The 6,698-nt window shown below is 43.9% G+C and overlaps 1 protein-coding gene across 1 annotated transcript in view; it reads left to right on the forward strand.

The window, feature by feature from the left end:
- The window catches only part of LOC138015433 (uncharacterized), a 68,158-nt gene that overhangs the window by 29,809 nt on the left and 31,651 nt on the right, over window positions 1–6,698 (forward strand). The gene's annotated exons all lie outside the window — the stretch shown is intronic.

Here is a 6,698-nt window from a genome sequence, read left to right on the forward strand (position 1 = left end):
GCCCTGAGTAATATCTCGTCTTCAATTAAGAGAATACAAGCCGACCTCAACTATATCTATCCAGCCGGTCCAGATTGATTGGAACGGACTGAATGAATCGAATTGAAGTTAGAAACTTGCTTGACTTTGATACTGAAAAGCTGCATTTGGTTCAACAACTGCATATACGCTAAATATTCCAATAGTAAGAAAAAAAATTCAGCAGCTTAAAGATCGCAAAGGGACTTTTTAACTGCTTTACACTTGATGTTGTCGTTCTTGTCGTTTCAGTATTCTTTATCTTTGCCTTCTTGTCCACAGAATAACAAACCATGCGATTGATTTCGTTGCGGGTAAAGAAGCCTTTTTGAAGCACACTAGGTGGGTAAATAAGCAATGAAAAAAGACTCCAAAAATATTAACGTCAAATTTCAACAAAGAAAGATATGAGGCAAAGAAAGCGACGGATGCACTTAGCACTAAAACACGAAGACGCACTATGAAAGGCGTTGTGCCTTCGGCACATGCAAATGATTTATAAATCAACATCAATCAACCTTGGACGCACCCTGCCAGCAGAGCCTTTCTTAACTCGACGAGAAAGAAAGGACTCTGCAGAAACCGTGCTAAGTCTTTATTGAGTATGCGTAAGCCGTTGCTTGGAGCCAGTTTCAAACGTAGGCCAAGTGACTGAAGTCTCGATCGCACTCCTAGACGCCATATTGATTTTCGTCCTGAAGGCTCGATTTTAACCTTCACCTTGTTAAAAATGATGCGCTCGCTGCCTAAACCGGTTTGATCGGAATGACTAGCCCAGAAACTTGGGCTGCGGAGAGTTAGGGCCGATCTTACACGGTACCATTTTTTGTCGCATGCGACAAGCTCACAGGCCTACGACATGACTTACGATTGCCGCAGCGTTTGAAAACATGTTTTAAAATGCTGCGCCATTTTTTCTGACGTACACAACTACCGTAAATCATGTCGTGAGCCTGTAGTAAGCCGCTGTTGCATGCGACAAAAATCGTACCGTGTACATCGGCCCTTAAAATACTTAAAATGACGAGAGGCTCTGCTCGTAGAGTGCCGTGGACGCAACCGAGCTCTGTGATAATTTGTGCAACAAAAAAGCCCCTTGTGGCAAAGTGTCCGTAATATGTCATAAAATGTTATCTGTCGTTTTTTTAAATACCCAGTCCCTTTTTCTTAAGATAAAAATATATTTTTGGGCTTCCGCCTCTGTGTTGCTGTTTGGTGATCACCGGCTAGGATAATTAATCAGTCGTATTTGAATGAATGACAAGCTAAACAGGGGGCAAAGTTAGGAACACAACTCGTGTGCCAACCGGGGATTCAAAAACGTCGACGATTGAAATTCTTCTTGGGAGTGATGTAATGGAGAAAAAGAACTGAAGATTTGAAGTGGCATGAATGATGCTTACAGCCCACAACCATTTTAAAGACGTTCGCCTGGGTTATTAAGAAAAAGGGGCCTTCGGGTTGCCTTTGACTTAGGTTATTAAACGCCACGTCCCTTTCCATGCTGTTTCTCTGTAGAATAGAGTCGTTTGGTTAAAAGGAACTTTATTTAAGTGTCTAGTCGTTCTAGCGCTGAAGCACTAGTTGGGGACACTGTAAATTGAAATTAACAATTGACACAAATCAAGTCAAATTTTCGTTTTTGTGGAGAGGGAAAACCGGAGTACCCGGAGAAAAACTCTCGGTGCATAGTAGAGAACCAACAAACTCAACCCACATATGACGCCGAGTCAGGGAATCGAACCCAGGCCACATTGGTGGGAGGCGCGTGCTCTCACCACTGCGCCATCCCTGCACACCAAGAATGAACGTGGGTTCAACACCCGCCCTGATCACTTGTTGAATTTGTTCTTTGTGGTCCTTGGTTCAACTTCCCAGGTAGATAAATAAATAGCCAACTGGTTTGCCTCCGGCCAGTTGGGATTCTTAACAGTTGTTGTTGTTAACTGATGCTACATTGGTCCTAAACAGCCCTCATGGGAAGCGGTCAATAGACCATACCAGTATTGGACAGGAACTAGCTTGCAATGGAGGCTATTGTGGGGAAATCGTTTCAAATGCAAGTACTTTTTAATATATTCCTCGCATTAGCCTCCATTGCAAGCTAGTTCCAGTGTGTATTGCATTGTATCTAAACAAAATGTCTGCGAAGAACGCTACGCTTTATGTTATTCTTATAATCTTCAAAGATCATGTCGATCGGATGCAGTTTGAGGCAGATCATTTCAAATCATGACTGGGCCAGCTCAAACGGTGAACGAACTGGCTACAAAGCGACCAAGAAGAATCATCATCAAAAGCGACGAAGAAAATGAATTAAATCGGCACCACAATTATTGCGTTTGAAAGTTGCAGAGCCAACCACCTCGTGTTTTAAGCCCTGGCCAAACTATCGAACAAAGTTGGATTGACGGCTCCAACTTTGCTCGATCCAACATTGTTCGACCGTTTGGTCGGCCATGTTGGAAGATGTTCGTCCAAGATTCTTTGTTCGATCAAATGTTGGATAGAGTTTGCTTTTCAGCAAACATTACAATCAACAATTCAGCTCGACGCAACAATGTCGCATGCAGTGTTTTGCCGCTCTTCCAACAAAGTTGTTTTCCTGAATCAAGTCACGTTCGCGCTGCTAGCCAATCACGAATCGCTATCTTATTTTCAAGCCTAGACAACTAGCATCATTTGCAACAAAAATGGCGGACAAGGACCAAGGGGACTTCATAGTTGTTGACGAATAGCCAGAACCTTGATCAGCGAGTAGGACGCAAAGCCATGTCTGTGGGACAATTTTAGGCTCCTTGATCATTATCGCTGTTTGGAGATGTCTCGTTCAATAGCGTTTAATATTGCTGCAGATTGATCCGAACTCATAATCATCATCTCCTAAACGCGAATGTATCTTGCAAAGAACATACCCTTTTCTGCACGTTCTCTTACGTTTCAACCATCCTTTGGTTTTTCCTCGTCCGTTCCGTCCTCAAACAACCCCAGTACCATAACGCTACGCCAAATTTTGCACCAACTTGAACTTGAATTCGACAAACAAGTGTTTTGCCACTACTTCAACATTTTCATGCAACAATGTTGCACGTGGGATCCAACTTTGTTCGATAATTTTGCCAGGGCTTTAGCGACGACAATTTTTAACAAACTTTCCTCTGTGAAACAGTTTAACTTGTTTTCCGTCATTTCCGTCAAATTCTCAAAGTGACACTTTTCGTTGAATAAGGGTAAAGTTGGAAAGATTGACTTTTTTTAAAAAGTTGTGAAATGCAACGCTGGATAATTGGACAGGTAACAGTTTCATGTCATCGTTGACAGCGAATTATAACGGCTTCCTGGTAAAAACAATAAAATGAAAGCCGCCCTGTAAGCTACCGTGATTGGAAACTTTTGTTGCCTTAAGAACAGAGCCTTAGCACGGGAAAATTTGTGACTCATTTAAGCCTGCGTCCATTAAGATCTTTTCTGAACATAGTTTTGCCCAAACCTTTAAGCCGAATTTTCAAATATACAACTTCTAAATACAGGTTCCAGTAGTGGAATAAATCTCTTATTGGCCAATCTTGCTCGGGCTGTACTGGGCGAATTTCGGCACTCGGTCTTTTCTCGCTGTGCTAGGTTCGTACTGCTCGGTCCGTACTGCGCACTGCCTTGCGCTCGGTCCGTATTGTCAAGACCTTGGGCCGATATTTTCCTAGTGCGCGGTTGGGGCGCTTGGTCAATGAGATGTATGTACTACGGGAGCTGATGGGATCCTGGTTGCTCTTATTGACTGTTACGAAAAATAGTATTGCGTGACAAGCGTTACTTTCTAGACCCTTCGCGAGAGTTCGTAGTTTGTTTATATTTAGGTTTGTACGTAAGCGTTTCTAAATCGGTGTGTTTTGTAATCTTTCTATAATTAGATTCATTACTAATTTAGAAAGTTCTAGAAGTTTATTGTCAGAGTATATAAGTAGACGAGTCCAAGCGGAGTGTTTTTCTAACTAGTTTTTCACAAGCGAAGAGAGTTGGCGTTGGCCGTGTTTAGTCAAGTGTGACAGAAGCTGTGTGCATTCAAGTTGGCGGAGGCCGTGTAAGTTTATTCAGTACGTGTTGTTCAGAGTTTTACTTCGTGGAAACTACGTTCATTCTTGGAATAAATCTTCTTGTTGTTGTTCCGACAACCCTGCGTTCAGTTTAGTCTGCAAGCTACCTTTCCTCAAAACGTTCGAACTCGTAACATTGGGGGCCTGTTCCGGGAGAGGAATTCATTTGTTTGCCGACTACAGAAACCAGGAAAGGATCACAACTTGGAAGGAAGTAGCGACGCTGTGGAAAAAGTTGTAGCGAGTGAAAGAGCCGTGGAATTTTAGTGCTGTGAAAATGGAGAAATTTATTCAGCTTGGCGAAAAGTTTGGTCTGGAAGGAGAAAAGCTGCTTGAATTTGTGCGTGAACAAGAAGTAAAAGAGGACAAACGCAGAGAAGAAGAACGAGAAGAGAAACGTAGAGAAGAAGAACGCGAAGAGAAACGTAGGCAGCTTCAAGAAGAAGAAGATAGAGAAGAGAGACGCAGACGACAGGATGAAGAAAGGGAAGCGAGACGTCAGGAAAGAGAAATCAGGAAGTTACAACAGGAAGCTGACCTCATGAGACAGAAGGAAGCTGCCGAGGTTGCCAAGAGAGAACATGAGTTAGAACTTGCTAGAATAGCAGCAATGAATGGTGATGCTCGTACTGCAGAAAGAGGTGACAGAGAGGATCGGGCTAAAGCACCTAAACTCCCCTCGTTCGTCGATGGCAAAGACGATTTGGACGCGTATTTGCAGAGGTTCGAGAGATTTGCTGAGACAGCTAAGTGGAAAAAAGATGGATGGGCATCGAAGCTCAGTGCTCTGTTGTCTGGACGGGCACTAGAAGTGTATTCACGTCTATCGGAGGACGCAGCTAAGGATTATGACAGGGTAAAGATCGCGTTAATGAAGAGATATGACCTTACCGAAGACGGCTATCGTCGAAAATTTAGAGCATCCAAACCAGAAGTTGACGAAAGTCCGGAGCAGTTTATTGTGCGACTGGACAGATACCTGTTACGTTGGCTAGAGCTTTCGGATACTGCGCGAAGCTTTGATGGTCTTAAGGACTTGATCGTGAAAGAACAATTTATTGACTCTTGCCCTAAGGATTTGGCAATTCACCTGCGAGAAAGGGCACCTGAGACCCTAGCAAAGATTGCGAAGATCGCTGACCAGTACTTGGAGGCTCATGGTAAACATTTGTTCAGCTCAGCGAGCAGAAAGCCAACAGTACAGCCTGAGAGGGACGAAGCCAAGAACATGCAGATTAATCCACCAGCTCTGCATTGCTTTAAGTGCAACACCCGAGGTCATAAAGCTGTCAACTGCCCAACCCTAACAAGAAAGTGTTTCCTATGTGGTAAGCAGGGACATGAAGCCAGAAACTGTCGGTCAGGTGGACGCAGACCAGGAGGACAAAGTAGGGATGGTAACCCTGTGCAGCGTGGTCAAGTGAGTGCCAGTTGTTTAGTTCAGCCACCTGAGGTTAAACCTACTGATGAAGAAGTTAAGGCCTGTATTAAAGATGATCAGTTGCTGTTAGCCTGTGGTAAGAAGATTCCATTGTTGAGTAGTGCTTGTGTTGAACCGTTGACTGGAGTGAGAAGTAAAATGCCTGTCGTGAAAGGTAGAGTTGGAGAGAAGCCTGTTGATGTCCTGAGAGATACTGGTTGTAGTGGAATTGTAGTAAAGAGGGACCTTGTGTCTGAGGATCAGTTTACTGGTGAATTTAATGTTATGCTGCTCATTGACAATACGGCAAGGAAAGTTCCCATCGCAAAGATTGATGTTGATACACCTTACCTCAAGGGCCAAGTGGAAGCGCAGTGTCTTCCCGATGCTGTTTATGATTTGATTATTGGTAATGTACCGGGCGCAAGAGCCGCTGACGACCCAGACCCAAGCTGGCAAGTTCCCGTACAAGAAGCTTGTGCTGTAACCACGAGAAGTCAAGCTAAGAAAGCTGGAGAACATATTCCGTTGAAGGTACCGGATACCAAAGAAAGTCCTGTAGTTGATAGAGAAAAACTAAAGCAGATGCAGCGTGATGATGAGAGCCTACAGAAATTTTGGGAGAAAGATGACGTAGTTGTGAGAGGCCAGGCTGAGATTTCATTTGAAGTGAAAGGTGAAGTTCTGTACCGCGTCTACAAGCACCCTTATGTGAACGGAGGTAAACCCCTGAAGCAGGTTATGGTTCCTGTGCAGCTGAGAGGTCGAATAATGGAACTAGCGCACGGATCGATAATGGGAGGTCACATGGGAATAAAGAAAACGACTGATAAGATTCAAAGCGCGTTCTATTGGCCAGGCATTCAAGGGGACGTGACTCGTTATTGCAAGTCCTGCGATGTATGTCAGAAGACAGTTAACAAGGGTTCCGTACCGAAGGTTCCCCTAGAGAAGATGCCATTAATTGACAAGCCATTTAAGAGAGTAGCAATCGACCTGGTTGGACCTATTGTTCCCCCGAGTGAGGACGGTCATAGATATATATTGACATTGGTCGACTTTGCAACTCGTTATCCTGAAGCCGTTCCGCTGAAGAACATTGATACTGAGACTGTGGCAGAAGCGTTGGTGGATATCTTTAGTCGTTTGGGAGTGCCTGAAGAGATCTT

The sequence above is a fragment of the Montipora capricornis genome, chromosome 9 (genome assembly GCF_036669925.1).
Source record: "Montipora capricornis isolate CH-2021 chromosome 9, ASM3666992v2, whole genome shotgun sequence".
NCBI classification, from domain to species: domain Eukaryota; kingdom Metazoa; phylum Cnidaria; class Anthozoa; order Scleractinia; family Acroporidae; genus Montipora; species Montipora capricornis.